At 37.2% G+C, this 23,594-nt stretch overlaps 1 protein-coding gene across 3 annotated transcripts in view; it reads left to right on the top strand.

Moving 5' to 3' along the window:
* The window catches only part of ZNF536 (zinc finger protein 536), a 350,265-nt gene that overhangs the window by 53,825 nt on the left and 272,846 nt on the right, over positions 1 to 23,594 (top strand). For 2 of the 3 annotated variants that reach the window (XM_082769971.1, XM_082769970.1), the window contains exon 2: positions 399 to 485. The gene's annotated coding sequence lies outside the window, so the exon portion shown is untranslated. Of the gene's footprint in view, positions 1 to 398; positions 486 to 16,104; positions 16,176 to 23,594 lie in introns of all 3 variants that reach the window. The other variant, XM_082769969.1, reaches the window with a different exon arrangement.

Genomic DNA, 23,594 nt, shown 5'->3' with positions numbered 1-23,594 from the left:
ATCCTGTTTTGTCCTCTTTTGCTGCACTGTCTAGGGTAAAGGATCAGAAGAATTTCATTCTGTTCCCCAGCATTATCTTGAGGAGAGGTTTTCCCTCTCAAAACAATCCAGAACTGAAAGAACTTTTTAGTTCTCAAAATGAAATGCCACCAAACATGTACATTATGAAAGCTTAAAAAATAAAAGGTGTTAATCCCATTAATATTCTGATTCTCAGTACTCTCTTCTGCTCTGTAGATTGTCTGCTTGAGGTGGTATTGTAATATTTTAACGTAAATGTCTGATTCAACTGAGTTTTGACAATATTTTTCTTGTATTTTTATTGTTTTCTCTAAATTTTTCTCTCTCTCTCTCTCTTTTTTTTTTTTTTTTTTTTTTTTTTTTTTTTTTTTTTACAGTTGCGACCTTCAGTACCTATCTTGTGTATTTTAAGAATTTCCTCAGCCAGGGAGCCAGGGAACAGATACGTTGCTTAAGAGTAACTGGTAAGAAAACTTACTTATTTAACAATATTTTCATCTGCTTTTGCATCTGAGTTTTTAGTGTTTTTTTTTTTTTTTTTTTTGTTTTGTTTTGTTTTTGTTTTGTTGTGTGTTTTTTTTTGTTTTTTTTTGTTTTTTTTTTTTTTTAAAAAAAAGAAGACATAAAAATGAAGTACCTAAATTAGATTTTAAAATCTGTTCTCACTTTTTCACATCTTCAAAAATATTATGTTCATGTCTTCAGGAAAACTCTTTATTGTAGTTCTTTTGGATGTCACAAGCTACAAATAGTTTTTTTTTTTGAGAAAAAAATCTGCTTGGTTAAATCATGAGCATTCATCTTATATGGTTGATACGTAATAATTTTATTATAAATGAATCATAATTTATTACTTTATCAACAGACTGCTGATTTACAAAAAATATCCATGACGCTCATGATCAAATTAATTTTATCACTTTTTTTTGTTTGTTTGTTTGTTTTTTTTCCCAGAAGTTCAATAGAACATCTCATGCAAGTTATTAAGATCCATATTCTTTCGTATATTAGCATGAGAAGAACACCCGTGAAAATCAGCGGGTGGAGGGGTATACTACACTGTGTATGTGATTTTCCTCAGAGCTATTCCTGTGCAGTAAAATAATAGCTCCTGTAAAGTCTGAGAAACCAGGCTGGTGTGGAAATCAGTGTGAAATCAGAATCAGGTTATTTGGCCCTCAGTTTGAAATAAAAGTCTAGCTTCCTAGGAAATAACCAATAATTAATTCTACATTCTACATGCGTTAATTGATTCTTAAATCAAAATTTCTGATAGCTTCTCCTTCTAAATCTAATTCTTATGTTATTTCTTTATTATAATTGTTATACTGGATTGTCCACTCATTTTTATATCGTGTGAATCAGTAGAAACTGTGATTCAGAGGAATAGTACTGATTTATAGCATATGTAAGTGAGAGGATGTTCAGGCATATTAAAGCTTCAGTACTGCAAATGCATAAGCAGGTGTTGAATTACTGACGCTAATGGAATTACTCACATGAGTAAAGTTAAGCGTGGACCTAAGTCTGATGTCTGTACTTAGGAATTTATATCATTTAAGAATATGGCTCACAATTTTTAAAACTTACTAATTGAATGTGAGCTACTGGGTTTTATTCTAGACAACTGGCTCGACCAGAGTTATAGTGACTTGATTCTAGAAAAATTCCATCAGCTTCAGAGAAAATATGTGGATGTTTAATACAGTAAATAAGAATGCAGTTTGACCAATTCACTTAGCATCCCTACTAATATGAAGAAATACTTGCCAGAGTAAAGGAGAAGCACAGAACTGGACAATTATTAATACAAATGGTTTCAATCAAATGGTTAAATAGCTCATCAAAGACGTGGTTCATTTTGTAATAGCAGCTGGAATCCAAATAAAACCATCTGAGAGATGGGCTTTTTGTTGTGATGTTAGTGCAAAAAACAGAAAACTCTCAATGTGTCTTGAATTTCAGTGGGGTGTCATGAAACCATTATAGTGTTTTTTTTTTTTTTTTTTTTTTTTTTTTTTTTAATGTACCACAAAACCCAAAGACAAAATTCCAAACCCACAAACTTAAAATACACGTGCAGAAGTTCATGCTCAATTCTAATTAACAAAGCTTACCTTTCTCTTGACCATACCCCATAGAGGTCATCATGTAACCTATTTAAATTGATAGTAATATTATGCACCATGAAATTAATTTTACATTGTATACAGTTTTTATTGTGACTTTATCTTCTTTCAAAAGTGCTTACTTTCTGATTTTGTGGATATTACTAACTGGATTACTTTTATTTTGGTTTTTACACAACAGTTATATTAGAAATTTGCTGTTTTATTCTTACCTTCTTAGTAAAAATCCTTTTATCACACAATGGGTAATTTATATCCATTACCAGCCCTTTCAATCCTTTTCAGTGGTGCTGTCAGTGCCTTTGGCACAGTAATGATTAATGTGATCTAATAATAGTGTGCCATTATATTACCTTAGTAAAACATGTACCAACATCCTATTCAGATCTACCAAATTCATAGCTTCCTATAATATTTTTGTTGAAAGACAGGATTACTATTTTTCAAAGCTGAATTTTTTTGCCTTTAACATATTTAATGAAATTCACAATTCTTTGCCATGGTAATCTTTATGCATGTATTTGGGCTTGATGGTTGAATTTTTATCATTCTGCATTATTATGATTTGTTAGGCAAATTGTTTGACATGTAAAGAGAGATGTGCATTACATTATTTTGTTAAGGGTGTATTTTAAGACTTCAGTACCTTATGATTAGTCACCTATATTTATCATAGATTGTAGAATGTAAAAATAAGCATTTGGGCTAAAATGTGTTTTTCTGCATTCTAACCCAGATACTGCCACATACTACAGGAGGCAAGGTTGATACTGCTCTGCCCAGCAGTACCAGTTTTTGTTATGGTGTCTTTGCTGTGGTGCTCTCTGTTCAGCATTTCCTTAATTCTGTGCCAACAGAAACATGCAGAATTGTGCCCAACTGTGAGTTGAAAACTGGGATCGTGCAGTGCTATGTCTCTTGTTTTCAATCCAAGATATGTATGTTTTATAAACAGATTCATGCATATGCACCATGTATTTGAGGTTCAAGAAGGAATAGCATTGCATGACCCCAAACTCCTATTGTCAGGTAATAGCTCCCCCCAGAAGAGGAAGAATTATCCAGAAGATATATTTATTGTGACAAAAAAACAATGGTGCTGGAGCATTGGAGTTGTGTATTTATGATGGCTTTTCCAGTCATACCACTTATGTACCTGATGCAGTGTGAGAGTTTGCTGCTCTTGCACTGAGCACAAACTCCCCCAGATCCCTGCTAGAGGAGGACTTGAGTCATGGCACGCTTTCCAGTGCAGAATAGGCGCACTTTCAGTGTGGAATATTGGGTTCATCTGTTTGATGTTGCTACTAATCAGCATGGCTGAAGGGTTAGGGTAACACTGCATCTTTGCAAAGCATCTTAAATCTTCATCACCTAAAGATGTCATTATTGCAGTCAGGGAGTAACACACTTAACACTGTTGCAGTAAAATCAAAATGAAACATTATGTCCACATTTTAACTCTTTGTGATGTTCTGTTAAATACCTACTCTTACAGTTTCATCATATCACAATAAATAATGAATGAGAAAAATATTTTAATCTTGTCAATATCAGCAATGTCTAAAAACAAGGAAAGTGTATGTATGCATTTATGTGGATTCCTTATTTGATTTAGGCTAAGCGATACAGCTGTAAAAGGATTTGAAATATGCAATCAATGTAAATGAAGAAAAATATTTTGAATGCAGTGCATAAACTGTGTGCTTCTTTAGACATATTTTTAGGAAAAGAAAAAAAAAAAAAAGATGATTGTCACACCATATAACAATAATACTACTGGAAAAATATGCAGCAGCTTTGTTTCCTGCCATGGTAAAAACAGTTTTAAGTCTTGGTCATTTAAATCAAAGACATTTTCGTCTCTTCTGTGTGGCTCATTCTTCATGATGTAACAAGAAATAAGGGGAAAGGTTTAAAATCTTGCCTTAACATTGTATTCAAAATGTTTAAAACAACTTCAAATAGATGCTTCCATCTTTTTAGTAATAAATACATGTACTTATTTACTAAACAGAAAAACCTTTCATGAAGTACTCTCCAAATTCAGTTTACTAATGGAGGTATAATTTGTTGAAGATCCAAAAAGGGTTGAGCTAGTCTTTAATTAGGTATGCCTTAGGTTGTACTGTAAGTCACTGGACTGTCTCCTATGTTGACTGCATTATCATACTACTTTATTACTCTAGATCCTGCAGGTGTACTAGCCAAAGAGCCAAGTTGGCTTGTAAACAGGTAGCTTCCTTTCTTGGCTAAGAACAGAGTTGTCAGTGAAAAATTTCTCCCCCATTTCTTTACACACAACCCCAAATAGGTGCATTCTAGTGCAGAATAGACTTTTCCATTGTCTGAAGAATTTTCAGAGCCTTGTTGTTTTTTTTTCTTCTGTTGTTCCTTTCAGTGGGAGATTGTATTAATTGCATGAGGGACTGGCTTCCATGGGGGAATTTTGTCTTTTTCTTTGGTAAAGTAGGATTGGAAGTCAATGAATTGGCCAGTGAGTGATTATTTCATCTGCACATCTTTCCATCTTCGTTTTGGTGGGATAGAGGCTCTTACGTGTTGTCTCTGGGACTATGGCTGGTTAGAAACAGGGTGTGGTGGGTCCTGATGTGGTTGCAAAAGCAGTTAAAAAGCATGATTACAATTCATTGTCCTTGCTTAGGTTTCTGTCTGTATTGCTGTACTGTGATCTTGAATGAACTTATGTAGACTAGGAAGCGGTCTCTTTTGTGTGATTCTGAAAGAAAGTACCAGTAAGCCTTACTCTGCCTACCAGTAAGTAGAGTAAGAAAAATAAAATAAAAAGCCTAATTTTTGAAGGTAGAAAAGCACAAGAGGAAAATATTTTAATCTTTTAAGACTAATTTTTATCTCCTTTGAGGCCATCAGGAAGAAGTAGCAACTAGTCTTGTGTTATATTACTAGTCACTGAATTACTTGTGTGACTTTAGTAATGAAGCATAAATGTTCTCTTGGTTCCCCTGTGGGCATAATACCATTTACCTGTATCGAAAATGCTTTGTAATTTAATTAACACTTGGAGTGCTCTTTGAGATCCTTAGCTAAAAGCAGGCAAAACAAGTCAATTGTTAGAGAAATCCCAATATATCCCCATTTAAAAAAAAATAATACACTTTCTCTTGACTTCTTCAAACCTCAATAAATGTTTGATAGGGGTTTTGGGTTTTGTTCTTACTGGTCCTTAGAGTCAATTATTCTTAGTGATTTGCATAGGTGCAGTGTAGGTATTCCGTTTTTGTTCTATGCAGTATTTTGGTGAATCATAAATTACCAGACCCAGTGCTGGGAACCTGTTAGAGAAGCATGAGAATAGAGATACATTTTTCAGGAGAGAACTTGAGTTGTGCTAGGAAAATTCTGCATTATCCTTCAATAGATACTTTTTATTATTTTAGAGCATTATTATTTTCAGAGGATTATTATTTTTATTTATTTAGAGGATATTATTATTTTTATTATTTTCCTAATTTTTAGTTGTGCACTAATAATAATAGCTTGTGCTTTGTTTCATCAAGTATGCCAGTATATTGCTGATAAATCATGTATGACTGTACCATTGTAACTACAGCTATTCAAAAGTCATATCTAATTACCAGATCCTGTCATGGCCAGGTCACTGACCAGTGACCAAATCAAGTTTTTCCTTTGAATAGACAATGCCTGTCTATAAGTACGTACCGATCCAACTTTTGACTGACTCAAATATTTTTGGGGTATGCACTTATGTTTGAATACACACATTTGTAAGCCAGTGGTTAATAGGAAGACTTCTTTTTTTTTTTTTTTTTTTTTTCTTCATTCTTCTCTTACCTCCAGTGAAGGAGTATTATTAAGAGAAGCAGAAACAACTTCAGCAAGCTAGCTGCAACTTCAATCCATCCGTGTTTTCTATGTTGTTTTGCAAGCAGCCAAACATCTTTCTCTAGAATCATAACCCCTATCTCTTTGCTCCCAGGTACGTAATTCATTCTCACATTTCCTTACAAGCTCCATTCATTCATCTGGGATTAGCTGCCTACCATTCAATTTTCTTTTTGGAGACTATAGAAACAGCACATACTTACCTGGATACAGCTAGGCTCAAGTTTCTCTGGAAAAACATACAAGTTCACACATTTTCCCTTTTTATACCTACTTTTTGCTACTAAAAGGAGTTTAAGCAGTCTTTCAGATAAGCAAATAATCTTAATGAGCATCTTACAGCCAGCAAAAATGTTGCACACCTGTTTGTACACAGCCTTGATGAAACATCTCAAAGTTATGCTAAGCAAGTCTGCCATTCCCTTCTGGTATTAAATATGCCATTATCTTCAAGTTTTAAGTTGTGCTATTTGTGTAATAGCACATAATAGCACCTACAAGGGAGTTTATATCTTTCTTATTCTTTTCTTCATCTTCTTCAGCAGTTGTTTCAAAGAACCCTTTTGGCCTTGCTTTGATAATTTAAATAGACAGTCTTCTGCATCTGTGAATGAAATTGAGAGCTGTTTGTCCTCCATCTTTCATGGAGACGAGGGAAGGCCAGTATTGCTTAAGCAACCAGTCGCTTCTTTTCAAATATGTTAGAGTAAAACAGGCTCAATTAGCAGAAATTGTTGATATTTTTTTGGAGTCTACAGTGGACTTTCTTTCCTCCTTTATTTTATTTATTATTTTTTTTTACCATTTATTACCACAAAATATTTGGAGGAAAGGTAAAATGGGAGATGCCTGTGAAGTTTCTACACCTGCACAGCTGAAGTGACAGGTAATAGTGCTGGGCAGAATTGCAACTGTGCAGTTGTGACATTGACATTTGTGCCTCTATAAAGGATTTTAGAATACAATAGTTCAGTTGGAAGGGACAAAGATTGAGACCTACTGCCTCACCCATTTGGGGTAGTTTACTTTGGGAAGAGGTAAAAATGTAGAACGTACAATACTCAATCACAAAGTGATGAGTTTTTCTCCCTTTCTTCCTCACACACTTCCTCTAGAATATCACATTTTTACTGCATAAAAATAGTGTGCATTTTAACTCTCTGAATAGTGATCTGATGTGTTGCTTTGAATGCACATTATCTTGTGAGTTAAACACTGGAGGAAAATTCTTTTGTTTCTTTTTTTTTCTCCTGTGGGTAACTGCATTGCATAGCTGACCAAATATGCCAAGGCTATGGAAAAAGAAAAAATGGCAAGATGACTATTTCCCCAAAACAGTAAACACACATTGCAGCCTGGGTTCTTATTACAGAATGCAAGATTTTACTTTTTGAATAACTACTGTATTTTAACAATAGGCATCAAGTGGTTGCTATGTGATACACAACAGTGTTTTTCATGAACTTTTGGCTGCTGAATAAGCACAGCAAATATGGGTTCCTACCCTTTTAGTTTTCTGGGTCAATTCGTTTTGCACAAAGGAGAGAATGATAATTTGAGTTGTAGGCAGAGAATGTTTTCTTCACATGGCAAGAAAGATGAAAGCTGTTTTTATTTGATTTCTTTTTAAATTAAAAATTATAATTTTTTATAGAGTTAGAAATAATTATCTTATTACTAAAGGCATCCTGTAAGCTTGTTATAGAGTCTCTCTGTAAAATAATTGTTGGTAGTCACTGCACAGTAAAAGTGGGGAACAAGGAGAGGAAACATAGAAATACAAACACATATGTAACTTGTGAGTGTGTGTGTGTGGGGGGGGGGGAGGGGGCGGTGGGACTTGATTTGATTATCCCAGAAGTAAAGACCTGGACAAATACTTTCTGTTTTTTAGGTGTTGCTGGCTGATTACAGACCATATAAAGGTTTTCTGAGCTGCTGTTCTGTTCTCTAAATGCTCATCCCTTTCCTACTTCTAGGTCAGAGATGACTGTCTATCAGATTTAGTTGGCTTCCTGATGGGGCACCACATTGGGGCTGCTTTTATGTTCTTATCTCCCATTCTTCTGTTGTCAGAATCCCACTGAGCAGGATTTCTGAGATCTGTAGCCTGGATCTGTGGATTTAAAATCCCTGTGAGAGCAGGGGCTGTCACCCAGTGATGCCAGGAGGGACGGGTGAGGAGGCAGAAGAGCAGACATATGTCAGCAATGGAAGGTGCACCACTCTGTTGTATAGGGTTAATGGCAGCTTATGTGGAAGAGGAGGAAGACTCCAGAAGCAGGGACGAAGGAGGTGGTTTGAAAATAAGGGGAAGAAAGGCCATTCAGGGGAACAAAAAGGGAAAGAAACATAAATTCACTGAATTATCTCAGTGGATGTAGTCTTCTATTTATGTAATTTATATAAATCTATTAGATTAAATAAATTTGCACTGATCTGTACCAATTACTTCTGCTGAGAAGTTTTATGGTGTTTGCTATTGCTTTGTTTTGCTTTTCTTGAACATAGTCAAGCCATTTCTTCTTACAGTTATTGTGTCATAGATTCTATGTCTTTATCAACCAGTAGTGCGTGTTTCAGCTTCCTTGGAACATTTCCTTACAGAGGAGAATCAAGGAAGTTATGACATATCCCTATCCCAGGTCACAATGTCCAGACAATCTGCAGTGGGTTTTTTTTGTGTTTTTTTTTTTTTTTTTTTTTTTTGTTTTGTTTTGTTTTGTTTTGTTTTGTTTTGTTTTGTTTTTTCCATTCTGCCCAGTGGTGGTCCTCTCAAAAGCAGCTATTGCCCCTTTCTTGTTAGATGTATTTCAAATGCAGTTTTGAGGTACGTAACTTTTGCAGGGACAAAATTAGGAATGCCAAAGGTCATCTGGAGCTCAATCTAGCTACTGCCGTTAAAGATAACAAAAAACGTTTCTATAAATACATCAACACAAAAAGGAGGACTAAGGAGAATCTCCATCCTTTACTGGATGCAGGGGGAAACTTAGTTACAAGAGATGAGGAAAAGGCGGAGGTGCTCAATGCCTTCTTTGCCTCAGTCTTTAGCGGCAATACCAGTTGTTCTCTGGATACCCAGTACCCTGAGCTGATGGAAGGGGATGGGGGGCAGGATGTGGCCCTCACTATCCACAAAAAACTGTTTGGTGACCTGCTACGGCACTTGGATGTGTACAAGTTGATGGGGCTGGATGGGATCCACCCAAGGGTACTGAGAGAACTGGCAGAGGAGCTGGCCAAGCCACTGTCCATCATTTACAGAATCACAGAATCACACAGAATTTTCTAGGTTGGAAGAGACCTCAAGGTCATCGAGTCCAACCTCCAACCTAACGCTAACAGCCCTCCACTAAACCATATCCCTAAGCTCTACATCTAAGCGTCTTTTGAAGACTTCCAGGGATGGTGACTCCACCACTTCCCTGGGCAGCCTGTTCCAGTGCCTCACAACCCTTTCAGTGAAGAAGTTCTTCCTAACATCTAACCTAAAACTCCCCTGGCTCAACTTAAACCCATTCCCCCTCGTCCTGTCACCAGGCACGTGGGAGAACAGGCCAACCCCCACCTCGCTACAGCCTCCCTTGAGGTACCTAAAAAGAGCGATAAGGTCACCCCTGAGCCTCCTCTTCTCCAGGCTGAACAAGCCCAGCTCCCTCAGCCACTCCTCGTAGGACTTGTTCTCCAGGCCCCTCACCAGCTTCGTCGCCCTTCTCTGGACCCGCTCAAGCACCTCGATGTCCTTCTTGTAGCGAGGGGCCCAAAACTGAACACAGTACTCGAGGTGCGGCCTCACCAGAGCTGAGTACAGGGGAAGATCACCTCCCTAGCCCTGCTGGTCACACTGTTCCTGATACAAGCCAGGATGCCGTTGGCCTTCTTGGCCACCTGAGCACACTGCTGGCTCATATTCAGCCGACTATCCACCATCACTCCCAGGTCCTTCTCTGCCTGGCAGCTTTCCAACCATTCCTCTCCCAGCCTGTAGCTCTGCTTTGGGTTATTGCACCCCAGGTGCAGGACCCGGCACTTGGCCTTGTTAAACTTCATGCAGTTGACCTCAGCCCATCGGTGCAGCCTATCCAGATCCTCCTGCAGAGCTTTCCTACCCTCAAGCAGATCGACACACGCACCTAACTTGGTGTCATCTGCGAACTTACTGAGGGTGCACTCGATGCCCTCGTCCAGATCATCGATGAAGATATTAAAGAGGACCGGCCCCAGCACCGAGCCCTGGGGGACGCCACTAGTGACTGGCCTCCAACTGGACTTGGCTCCATTCACCACGACTCTTTGGGCCCGGCTATCCAGCCAGTTTCTAACCCAACGAAGCGTGCGCCAGTCCAAGCCAAGAGCAGCCAGTTTCTTGAGGAGAATGCTGTGGGAGACGGTGTCAAAAGCCTTGCTGAAGTCAAGGTAGACCACATCCACAGCCTTTCCCTCATCCACCAAGCGCGTCACTCTGTCATAGAAGAAGATCATGTTCGTCAGGCATGACCTGCCTTTATCAGCAGTCCTGGCTATCGGGGGAGGTCCCAGTTGACTGGCGGCTAGCAAATGTGACGCCCATCTACAAGAAGGGCCGGAGGGCAGACCCGGGAAACTACAGGCCTGTCAGTTTGACCTCAGTACCAGGGAAGCTCATGGAGCAGATCCTCTTGAGAGTCATCACACAGCACTTGCAGGGCAAGCAGGCGATCAGGCCCAGTCAGCATGGGTTTATGAAAGGCAGATCCTGCTTGACAAACCTGATCTCCTTCTATGACAAAGTGACGCGCTTGGTGGATGAGGGAAAGGCTGTGGATGTGGTCTACCTTGACTTCAGCAAGGCTTTTGACACTGTTTCCCACAGCATTCTGCTCAAGAAACTGGCTGCTCTTGGCTTGGACTGGCGCACGCTTCGTTGGGTTAGAAACTGGCTGGATAGCCGGGCCCAAAGAGTCGTGGTGAATGGAGCCAAGTCCAGTTGGAGGCCAGTCACTAGTGGCGTCCCCCAGGGCTCGGTGCTGGGGCCGGTCCTCTTTAATGTCTTCATCGATGATCTGGATGAGGGCATTGAGTGCACCCTCAGTAAGTTCGCAGATGACACCAAGTTAGGTGTGTGTGTCGATCTGCTTGAGGGTAGGAAGGCTCTGCAGGAGGATCTGGATAGGCTGCACCGATGGGCTGAGGTCAACTGCATGAAGTTTAACAAGGCCAAGTGCTGGGTCCTGCACCTGGGGTGCAATAACCCCAAGCAGAGCTACAGGCTGGGAGATGAGTGGTTGGAGAGCTGCCAGGCAGAGAAGGACCTGGGAGTGATGGTGGATAGTCAGCTGAATGTGAGCCAGCAGTGTGCTCAGGTGGCCAAGAAGGCCAACAGCATCCTGGCTTGCATAAGAAACAGCGTGACCAGCAGGGCTAGGGAGGTGATCGTTCCCCTGTACTCGGCTCTGGTGCGGCCACACCTCGAGTACTGTGTTCAGTTTTGGGCCCCTCGCTACAAGAAGGACATCGAGGTGCTTGAGCGGGTCCAGAGAAGGGCAACGAAGCTGGTGAGGGGCCTGGAGAACAAGTCCTACGAGGAGCGGCTGAAGGAGCTGGGCTTGTTCAGCCTGGAGAAAAGGAGGCTTAGGGGTGACCTTATTGCTCTTTACAGATACCTTAAAGGAGGCTGTAGCGAGGTGGGGGTTGATCTATTTTCCCACGTGCCTGGTGACAGGATGAGGGGGAATTGGGCAAAGTTGCGCCAGGGGAGTTTTAGGTTAGATGTTAGGAAGAACTTCTTTACCGTAAGGGTTGTTAGACATTGGAACAGGCTGCCCGGGGAAGTGGTGGAGTCACCATCCCTGGAAGTCTTCAAAAGACGTTTAGATGTAGAGCTTAGGGTTATGGTTTGGTGGGGACTGTTAGTGTTAGGTCAGAGGTTGGACTTGATGATCTTGAGGTCTCTTCCAACCTAGAAATTCTGTGATTCTGTGTGATTTTCTCTTCTGTATCAGAAACTGCTCCACTTCCCCCACCCTACACCCCAAAAAAACTATATTTATGGTAAGAGTTGATTGCTTGCTCAAAGGGAGAAAGAGAGAAAGTCTTTCATGGATGACATTTTTAATTTATTCTTTTCCATAGAAATTCAATTTAAAGCATTTATCATTGGGATAATTTTCTGTCTCAAAGTCATATCAGACGCAAAGCTGTCTTCATGGCCATTTCTTCTAGCTCACTGGACAGCTGTTCTGCCTGAAAAGAAAGAAAAGATCACATATCAATCAAAGACTTGATACATAAGGAGAATTCTTATGCTCTTTGACTGATGAAAATCCTGGCTGTGAGCTCTTGATCTGACTTCTGGTTTCTTGATTTAGAGAATTGCATTTATATTTTACAATAATATCTGCTGATTTTTATTTATTTTTTAAATGTTTCCTTCGTGTATTTTGTAGACTTAGATTAGATACTAAGAAGCAATTCTTTACTCAGAGGGTGGTGAGGCACTGGAACAGCTTGCCCAGAGAAGCTGTGGATGCCTCATCCCTGGAAATGTTTAAGGCCAGGTTGGATGGTGCTTTGGGCAACCTGGTCTGGTGGGAGATGTCTCTCTCCATGGCAGGAGGGTTGGAACTAGGAGATCTTTAATGTTCCTCCCAACCCAAACCATTCTATGACTCTGCCATCTTGATGCTTGGAGGGTGGTTTGAACTCATCTTCACTGATGAGAACAAACACTTTTCCGCCTCTGTGATTTGATTGACCCTCTTCTCAATGGCACTGCAGGCAGAAATTAGTGCTACTTAGTAGAAGAAAGACTCCATCTTTACTTAGTTTTGCTGATGCTGAACTAGTGATTTCTAGTGGAAAAGGACTGAAAGGTTGAAGGGCATGCCCAAACTGAAGCCTTCTTAACTAGTACAGATGCCTGTGCTTGCTTATTGTTCTGCATTTCTGCGACTCTGTTAAACTGAAATAACTAACAGGTAATAAATTCTTTTTTTATTTTTTTCTTAATTTATTGCTAATTATGCATTTACTGTTATGATAATTTAAAGAAGATTTGAAGTACATTAAACATTCCTTGTTTTTTTAAAAAAGTACTTTATTTGACTTACTAAATGTGTATATACAGTAACAGAATTAAGTTTAGTGCATGCCCTTTCATCTGGAAGTGTAGGGTGAAAGATATGAGTGAACTTAGATGGTACAGTTTTAGCCTAGCTGCAATTACCCTCCAGAATGGAAACTGAATCTCCGACAGAGGGTTTTCTGGCTGCATTTCAATGTGTTGAGTGTTGGAGTATGGATGAACAGCACAGGGCGGCATGGTGCAGCTAGACTGGAATCAAGCTGTAGGCTGTCTTGGAGACCTAGCAGCACAGGGGAGCTATTAAGATAATTTGGACTTTTTTTTTTTTTTTTTTTTTTTTTTTTTTTTTAACGAGGAAAACACAAAAAATTGCAACAAAAAAACACCCACACCTAAACCCCAGAAGACTCTTGTATTCACCTCTTGGTGCTCTTCAAAGACATTGTTAGCAGTTTGTTGTGTGTTCATGCCAAGTTAGTATTTGATGGTGTCTTCAGGCCCTGGTCAATACTACATGGGACTCAGCAGAATACGGATACACTATATTTTGATGTGGATGCTTACCGAAGGAGGTCTTCCGTTCTCCAAGCCATCAGCTCTTGACTTGGATAAGGTTTTGTGAGGGCTACTTTGCCTGGATTATGTTATGTGGGACTGCAAGAAAAACTGAGGCATGATACAGCTAATTAAGCAGTGAAAGAGACATAAGAAAGGAAAGATGTGCCAGTATAATTGCAGTAAATTCTTGTATTTGTATATGCTTAAAGTTGTTCTGATGCAAAATTTCCTGAAGCAAAGGAATTTATTGATTTTTTTTAGCAGATCTTGGATCATATTGCTTGCCATATTGGATCAGAATATTGGGCCGTCAAGTGCCATTGATTATGACCAGGAGCAGAAGATTTAGAGGAAGAGGCAAGAAACCCGTGATCAGTCATTGTAGGATAAGCTTTCCTTAAGGATGTTGTAATTATAAGTGGGACACATGGCAAGTGTGTACAACTTGATAGTTCCAAACCAAGGAAAAACAATGGGGATGATTTAATTCTCTTATGTTTTGAAATAAAGAAACATTAGTTTTATTTAATCAATAGACTCGAGGGTTTGATGTATGGATGAAAACTTACAATCAGTGGAATAATATTTCTGGTTAAGCACTTCTCATCAGGAACTTGTTTGACCTGTGGGCTGCTTCATTTTTTAAACTTAGATGTCTCTATTACAGAGCTTGTAAAGAGTGTTGCAGTGGCAGCATGGGGAATGTGTGCTAACATAGACGCATCTTACAGGAAAGGAGATAAACCTTTTTCTTTGTACACAGACACATACATGATTTATCAACCATTGTATTACTCTGTCTTTACTGTAAAATGTACAGTTTATGTGTATTCCTCTATCTGTGTAGGATTAGAAACTGTTCTGTCTTGTTTTGGGGAAGAGGATTACTCTATAGATAAAGGCAGATAATTTACTTTTAGTGAAACACTGCAGCTTACGGACAGCAGAATCAACTTTCTTGAGGCAAAAGGAATTGATATGGAACATAATATATCTGACCACTCAAAGGAATTTAAAGATTACATCAGAAATATATTATAGAAAATTAGTTGACTATTTTTTTTCAGTTATCCTAGAATCATTGGATTTAAAAAACAACAAACATTGTAAATACCGAGTACCTTGAAATTCACCAATTTTACTGCATGTACGATTGGCAGCATTAAATGCTAATAACTCATTTAAATATGAAACATCTGTACATTATTTAGGGATTTTTCATCTGTTGATTTGAGAAATGAGGATTTTGAGTCTTTGTATTCATAGTTGTGTGTTACTTATATACAAAAGCAGTCAGCAATGAAATAATAGTCCTAAAATATACTATATGCGGTTTTGTGATTAAGGTACCAAATGCACAGTTTATAAAGAGATACAACATCTGTGGCATTTGATTTTAGGTGTGGCAGCAGCAATTATGATTTCATAATAGTGGGAGTAACATGGTTCAAAAACACAGTGAGAAGATTGTTTTTTATACACTGCAATGTAAATTTTTAAAATAACAGTGTAATTTTTACATTTCTTACTGGATATGGAATAATTCATTTTAGAATAATTTATTTTCTACAGGTAAAAAATAAAAGATATATCACTGTGGAGCATAGTATAATGCGTTTAATTTTTATGAGTGAGTTATGAAGACGTACAACTCAGAAGCTAGGATAAACATCATATTCCTTAATTAATCCATTATGCTATGACAAGTGTGCCATTTTCATTACCCTAAAAAAAAAATGTGTCTTTTTTATATTAGAAAACCTTTCTTTTAAAACCATAAAAGTTGTAAAATCTTATACATCAAAAACTATTAAAGAGTTAGATATCTTACAACTCTTCAAGGAATTTAGATAAAGGCCCATCATTGTCTGGTAATCACATTCAAATATGTTCTTTAGCTCAAATGTTTTAGAGTGTGTAGATGGAGTTCCCCCATGTTTAAATGAATCCAGACTTAAATTTCAGCTAGTGAATGCAGATGAATCTATGGTTGAGCAATAATATAGGAACAGTAGTGGAAAATGGAGGAAAAAACACACCACACAACCCCAAAACAAACAAAACCACCAAAAACTCAACAACAACCCCTTTTAAGATCTCAAAATTCAGCATTATAGATGTATATAGCTTCTGAGGCAGCATATACAGATCTATAATGAATATTTTTCTCTTCTGGGTCTTACAGCTTTCAGCCAAGATTCTCCCTTCTGCCCCCAGATCCCCGGAAAATGTGGTGTATTCATTTAAAGGAAAGAAAGCTCTTTATAGAGCTTTATAATTTATAGATGAACGAGCTAGAAAATATCCACTTCTGCTTGACCCCAGTAGTTGCAGCTTGGGGAAGTTATTCATTTGGTTTTGAGTGTGTGGGGGTGTCACATCTAACTACATTTTTATTTACAGATGAATGTTACTTTTGTAATTATAAATATTTTGCATTCACAGTAAAGAATCTGCAAGAGTTTTAATCATCCGTTGATTAAAGAATTAAACCTCGCCACACTCCAACTAGCTAGGTAAGTTGTACTTGCCCTAAAGATCAGAGTAACCGTGGTGTAGGAAGGTGGGGTGATACTTTATTAAGGTCTGTCATTGGCACATGTTGGAATAGATGACAGATTTCTCACTTCCTTTTCCGTGACTTATTGTCAACATAGTGCATCTATTTGATTCTATCATAGGGGAACTAATTTTCTGAAATGTTCTATTTCACATTATATAGTGGAGCCAGGTGCTGAAACAATTACTTGTAACTTCTCTACAAACTATATCAGAATTTCCTTATATCAAACCTCTGAGTTTTTATCCATGTACGCTTTGTGTGCCCAAGAGCAACTGATCTTTAAGGTATTTATGTGAATACATTTTTATATGATTTTAATGTTAGGATATCAGTCACTAGCTGTCATTTCTAAAATCTGATATTAATAGAATTCAGTATTTGTCATTTTACATTGAAATAAGAACAGACATAAGATAATACAAAACAAAACATTATTAATGAAAAAAATCAAATTAGAGATTGTTGTATATTGAATACAATAAATGTAATATAAATTAGTACAATACAAAGAAATGTGGTTTTCTGCCATTTCAGCATTAGAGCATTAGAAGAATTGCACTGTTTTTCTCCATATATCTGTGTCACCAGGTTGTTATTTCTTTTGTTTAGTCACATAATAGAATGTGTTGAGACATATTATCCTCAACTTGTGTAACAGCCTACAAATACTGATTGCAGTTTGAGCTTGTTATGGAAAAGTATTGCCCTGTGGATTGAGAAAATGACCAACAGCGGACTATAATCTATGAAGCTGAGAGTAAAATAGCCAACTAGAGGTCATTTTTCAAACCAAAGGGCAATAGTTTTCTACTATAAAGTGAATATTACAGTCAGTATATGTTTTATTAAACCGTTTCAGAAACTTGGGAGCAGTTTCATTTAAACTTCTTGCTTGATGTGGCTCAGAGAACAGGCCCAGGGCAGCTCACAAAAAGGTCTGGCACAGTCTCTATAATAAATATTCTGTATACTCAGTAATTGTGAAGGCTTTAGAGCCTTAATGGTGAACAGCCATATCCTGCCACCATTCTGCATCCTTAGCAGCAATTGAAGTCATTAAGGTTTGTGTATAAAAAATCATTGCAGGGCACTGTTTCTCACTGTAATACTATTACAAACTAGGGCCAAACTACATAGGGAAGCCAATTATGGCTATTACTCTCTAAAAGTTTAAAAAGAAAATACCTTTTCATTTCTCCATACCCTTTCATTGTGTTTTGTTTTTTTTTTTTTCCTACTGAAGTATGTCAACAATGGATCTCTTTATTGGCTGTCATATGGGAGTGATTGCTTAGTGCCTTGGTCAATAAGAGGATTTCCATTCTGGAATAACAGAAATAACAGTAAGACACATGGACTAAGTGAAACTTTTATTCTCTTCCTTTAACACACCTTGCACATCCATAAAGTATTCTGTCATCCTGTGGCTTGGGAACAGAGATGCTTTCTGGAGCCATTACTATGAGTAACTTTTACTGTTATCAGATTGCCAGCATAAAATCCTAGGTAAACTTCAGGTTTCAGAAAGTCACAAGCCTTCCTGCAAAACAGGGGACAGGGGCCAGAGGAAATCCAAGAACAAGACCATGGTGACTGGAGCACAATAAAGCCAAATAAAATCTATCTCAAATATTTAATTTTTTTTTTTTTAAATTTTTCAGAGGCCTCTTTCACTCTCTTATATCACCTTGTTGTCTACCTTCTAGGATTTCTAATTTTCTATTTTGGGGAAAAGCTGACAAATTGATCCTGCTTCTGTGGCATAAGCATGTCATAGTCCAATACTACTACATTTTTGGCAGTAAACATATCTAAGTTACTGCATGCCTAAGTTACAAGTTCATGGGTTGTGATTATGCATGCAAATTGTGCATTCATATAACCATAATTAGAAATTTCTTTCTGTAATTGCCAGATTAATGCACTGTTATAGCTGTAGCATGGGCAAATTAGGTGCAAAAGTTTTTTCTGTGCGTGTGTTTAAAAAACAGACCTTACATACATACGTATGTATATACTACGCAGGCAGACATAATTTTCTAATGGTCATAATTTTAAAGTCTACATAAAACTTTGCCACCTCAGTAAGGGTGATGGATTAGATTAATAAGAATTGGAGCAGCAAAAGATCTGTTACAAAACTTGTCCATCTTCTTGATGTTTCAGGATTGTTTTCTACAGTGCATTTGCTAATACTTTGACCAGAGCAGATTTAAATGTCCCAAACAGTTCCCACTAAAGTTTCACAGAATTCAAAGGATATTTTCCTGATGCCTTAAAATAAAGTCAGCAGTTTACCTTGTTATGTTATGACTTCAAGGATCTGTCGTGTGTATCTGTCCTTGGAGCTTCCATGCTTCTAAATATTTGTTAAAAAGTTGCCATAAATTATTTTGGTATTGACTGTGCCCTTTTCTCTCATTCTCTACCTAGAATTGTGGCACCAGTCAGATTGTGTTATTTCACAGAAATAAAAAAAAAAAAAAACAACCTCCACAAACCCCCAAAACTTTTACAGATCAAAATTCTGGGCCAAAGGAAGATGGCACTATTAATTTACTACTGCATATATTACATAATATATATGAACATTCTCTCTGTATGATTATGCATGTAGTCTGTGTTCATTGCTAGGAGAATGGTGTTTAGCGGTCTGTCTGATTGTATTGCACACTGTACAAACATATAATTAATCTCATTTTTAGAAATGCATAGCTCCAAGCTGAGAGTGTAGAAATATAGGGTTATTAGTTTCTAGAATGTTTTTATTACACACTTTCTGTTTTGATTGACAACTATTAATATTTTAAGATGACAGAACTAAAACTTATGTTGTGAGATAGCATCAAATATAGATAGCTAAGTAAACAGAAGCATGTGAGCAGGATAATATTTATTGTATAGTGTGTAGCAATGTGGTAAGAGATTAGAGGGAGAATTGTTCTTCAAGAAGAATATTTGATATTTTACATTCTTTAGAAATACAAACATTTTAGAAATAAAAATACAGAACTGAACTTCACATCCTGTTTCTCCAGGGTAACGTAGATTTGTCACCTATCTTGGCTGCATTGTTCTTGAAAGCTTCCTTCCATGTTTCATGTTCTTCCCTTCTTTGCCTGTGTAGGAGAGGCATAAGAGAAGATCCATCCAATATGTATTTTATAACTCTTCTGCTTTTCTGGTTGATGGTTTGAGATTAAAACCTTGTAGTTCTGACCAAAATTTGTATTGAACAACTCATACCCAGTCTTTTTCCCAGAGAGCTTGGCTGTCAAAGTAGATGAAGGATAGGAGGGGAGACAGGTCCAGTCAGAAGTTAAGGGGTATGCAGTAGGAGAGTCAGGAGGAGAAAAATGGAGCCACTGAAATAAGTCGGGGCAGTTTCTCATTTGGCAAAAGATCAATACTAGTTTTAACTGATTAAATACTAATTTTGTCTCCAGAACAAAAAGAATAGTTAGCATGAAGTATGTGCAAATTACCCATGTATTTCTAGTGAATATTTAATTAGAGGCTGGGTACGACTTATATAGCTTTCAAAAACCAACAAATAAACAGACTCTTATTTTCATGATATGATTCACCCACCTAAAATTACTTCTGATGTTCAAGTTAAAAAGAATGATCTGGGATGCTCAAAACTCACCTCAGAATGTTGTGCTTGTGCTTCTGCCCTCGCTGGACCCAGGACTGAGTTCAGGATGGGACAGCAGGATGTGCATCTTGTAAAAACTTGTAAATGTTTAACAGAGCATGTTAGGAAAAAAAAAAAAAACAAAAAAAAAACTGGTTTACTTGATGTAAACTTTTATACCTGAAAGGAATATACCTGTGTTAATCTGGTGTTCTGTTTGGGCTAATTCATCCTAATTTAGGTTTAGCCTGCCTATTTTAATGCAGTACCTTGTGAACCTATCTTTAGTGGAAAAAGTTCAAACAAGCAATTCTTCAAATCATTCTCAATCAGGGTTTTGCAAATACATGACCAAGAATAACTGCTTGCGTCCTTCACATAGCACCAACATGAGTAGCTGTAAAATCACAAAATAACATTATTAGACAATTGTTTTTGCAAACTCCGATTAACTGGGGAAGCAAAATCAGTAAGATCATATCACCATTATTTACTCTTGTTTAAAGATTGTGTAAAGAGACATTTCCCCTTCAGTAAGACAAAAAGTATCCCAAGTATGTGTTTTTCTTATTTATTTATTTATTTATTTTGTACTTTTCCCTCAGCACACCTTTATGTACAATACCTGACTCATGATGGAGCTTCTAGGCACGACTTTAAATAGTTATAGTTTGTAGCTGAAATTACTTGTATTTAAAGACATTGTATTAAACAATAATAATAATAATAAAGTAACATGTGGTATGAACTGTCTGGTCAAGTTCAGTATTTATTCCTAAAATATAATACATCATACTTGTTTGAAAGTTTTCTTTTGGACAATAAACTCCTCTTCCCTCTTAATGGTAAGTGGCTGGCTGCTGCAGCATCTTTTCAGAGCACCTTTTGTATTTGCTTCAGCTTTTCATTGCTCAGAAGTGGCTTTTCTGTTGACCTGTACATGGCACTAGGTTGATGCCATTAAAAAAATAAATATATATATAGCCATCTTAAAAATGCTAATTTTAGTTTCTTGATTGATGAGAGTACTGGAGATGTTCATGGAAGTACAATGAAGTACATCATCTTGTCAATCAAGATGATGCGCCACTGTGTCTGACATATTTGTAAATTGTTACCAGTCCTGTAGACTTCTCTGTCTGAGCATCTGTGATGCTAAAGGTTCATCTCTTTTGGGTAGTACTATTAACACTTCAGAGTGATTCATCTAATGACCAGGCTCACTATGAGGAAGCATTGCTGTGTTGTGAAGGAACGGTGTCATGATGTATAAAGTAAACTAGTCAGTCAGCATGAGAAGAGAAAATAAATAAAAATAATAATAAAAAAAACCCTCTTCATATGATGGAAAAGAAAATGAAGAGGAGAATCTGTGGTGCATGATTGCTATTGAAAAGGAAGGCCCCCAAAAGACTATAAATGAAGAAATGTCATCTGGCTAATTTTCATAGTTAGGATAGGAGTGGTTTAATGGGGGGGTTGCAATCATATTATATGCTTCTCTTGCCCTTCAAGAAATCTTTCTGGATTTTTCAGCCATGTTTCCTGTGAAGTTCTCTAGCATAGTCCAGTAGACTGTCCAGTGCAAATTGCAATGCTTTATTCTGAGATTCAGGAAGAATCATCTCAAATTTTACTCAAAAGCACCTCAACTACAGCCTTGCATCATTGGGCGTCAGGATTTCAGTGTCAGTACTGTTTCTATTTGAGCATCTTCTTTGTCTCCCACAAGTTACATTCTGTCCTCAAATGCTTGGGAATGGCATTGATATTTAATAGAAGCTACAAATGCATCAGAGATCAGATGGAAAATATGTATATAATGTGTTTACGTACTGCATGTGGCAGCTAGGCCTAGTAATGGAGTAATGCTTTAACATATACAGTGTATTTATTATACAGTCAAGTGGAAAAAGTGGATGTTTCTATTTATCAGTTGTTTTTTGTCTTGGGTGTTTCTATCTTTGACTGATACAAATATTTTTGAATCTAAACATATCTCCACAATAGTGTTGTGACTTTGTTCTGGATTTCTTTCATCTTAACTTATCAACACAGTATATGAGCCATTTTATCCTACAGTGTGATCATCATCCTAGTGTGTATTTGCTCATTAATGTCATGTTAAGATCTAAAGAAATATGAAAGTAGGAGTGAAATTTCTTTTTCTGTACTAATTTTGTATACTACTAATGTTAGGAAATCTACAGCACTGTAGCTTTGAAATAATTTTTTAAAAAGTATACACATTTCCTCCAATTGCTGTACTGCTTTCAGTCTTATATTAATACTCAAACATGACCTTAAACAGAAATTTTGACCAAGTCTCACTCCTTGTAAGGGGGCATAATTTTTTGGTGTTTATTGAAATAATTGAAATATCCTAGTGAAACACCCTTTGAGAACATATGTGTATAAAATACATATTTTAATCTCAATTTTTTCACTGAATGGATTTCTTCTTTAACTCATGTCCATTGCAGAAGTTCATAATGATCTGTTTTTTATATATCTGGTATTCATAGTGAAGACATTTTGAAAAGGGAAAGTACCGATGGAAAAATGTAAGACTTAACAGTTTTTATTAAAAAAAAAAATAATAAAATAATTTAAAAATTGCAAATTGGACATGCTTTTGCCAAACGAGTCCTTTTTTCCCACAGATTTACCCTAGAAGTACTTCAAGACAATTTGTGCCTTTTAAACAAAAAACAACTCTAACACTGTTTTCTGGTTTTCAGCTAAAAACTGAAGTTTTCCTGGAACGGTGCAGAGAGAAGACAGAGAAAGGGATGTGTGGGTGGGTAAGGGAGACCACTATTTATGCATTAGGGTTTGGGTGTTTTGTCTAACTTAAGGTGTTGAAAATTCTCACAGCTGGAGCCTGCATCTCTTCCCTGACTAAACAGGGGGCCAGAACTGTGACAATCCTGGTCATATGAAGCAAAAGTTGTCCAAGTAGCTGCACAGGGTGGGTTATTTGGGGAGTGTTAAAACATGCGTAAGGCCAACCATGTCAGGTCCCGTTGGGAGTGGTGGGGCTCCCATCTTTATCCTAAGAATGAGGACAAGGAGACCTTTCCCAGTTAGCAAAACCCCAAAGCACAAGGGGAACTCAATATGTGTTAGCTGTTCTAGTGAGTAGCAGGCAGTAGCAGTTATATAGACCAGTCTCATTCAGAGCTGCTCATTTTTTCTTGTCAGTTTAAACATCCAACCATCTATTCTGCTTGACTTTTATTCCTCAGAATTTTTCTTTCCTTTTTGGGGCCAGGTCATTACACACAAACTCATAATTAAAAATAAAAAATAATAAAAAAAAAATATAAATGTTTTGTATGGTGAAAGCTTTTAATTTGAAAGACATGACTACCAGCATGTATTATATATATTCCTTGGTTTTTTTTTTTTTTTTTTTTTTTTTTTTTTTTTTTTTTCCAGGGGAAGCTATGCAAATATTTTGATGGAGTTGAAATGCCTAGCTTACATTTAATGTTCTTAGATTCTTACGCTATATTGTGATACAGTATAAAAATACAAATGACAGAATTTAAGGAAAGTGTTTTGACTTCTCCATGGTAAACATTGCCATATTGCAATGTCGATTTTTGGCCAGTTTTGGGTTTGAACCTTTTTTTTTGTTTGTTTTTTGCTGAAAATTTAATTTTTAACAGATCTACCTATGATAATGAGTTTAGCAGCTCTGACTCTTTCATTTCAGTCCTTCCTGAGAAT

Source organism: Aythya marila (assembly GCF_965140915.1).
Source record: "Aythya marila genome assembly, chromosome: 12".
Classification (NCBI taxonomy): domain Eukaryota; kingdom Metazoa; phylum Chordata; class Aves; order Anseriformes; family Anatidae; genus Aythya; species Aythya marila.
Note: the sequence above shows the minus strand (reverse complement) of the source record. Positions and strands in the feature narration are given on the sequence as shown.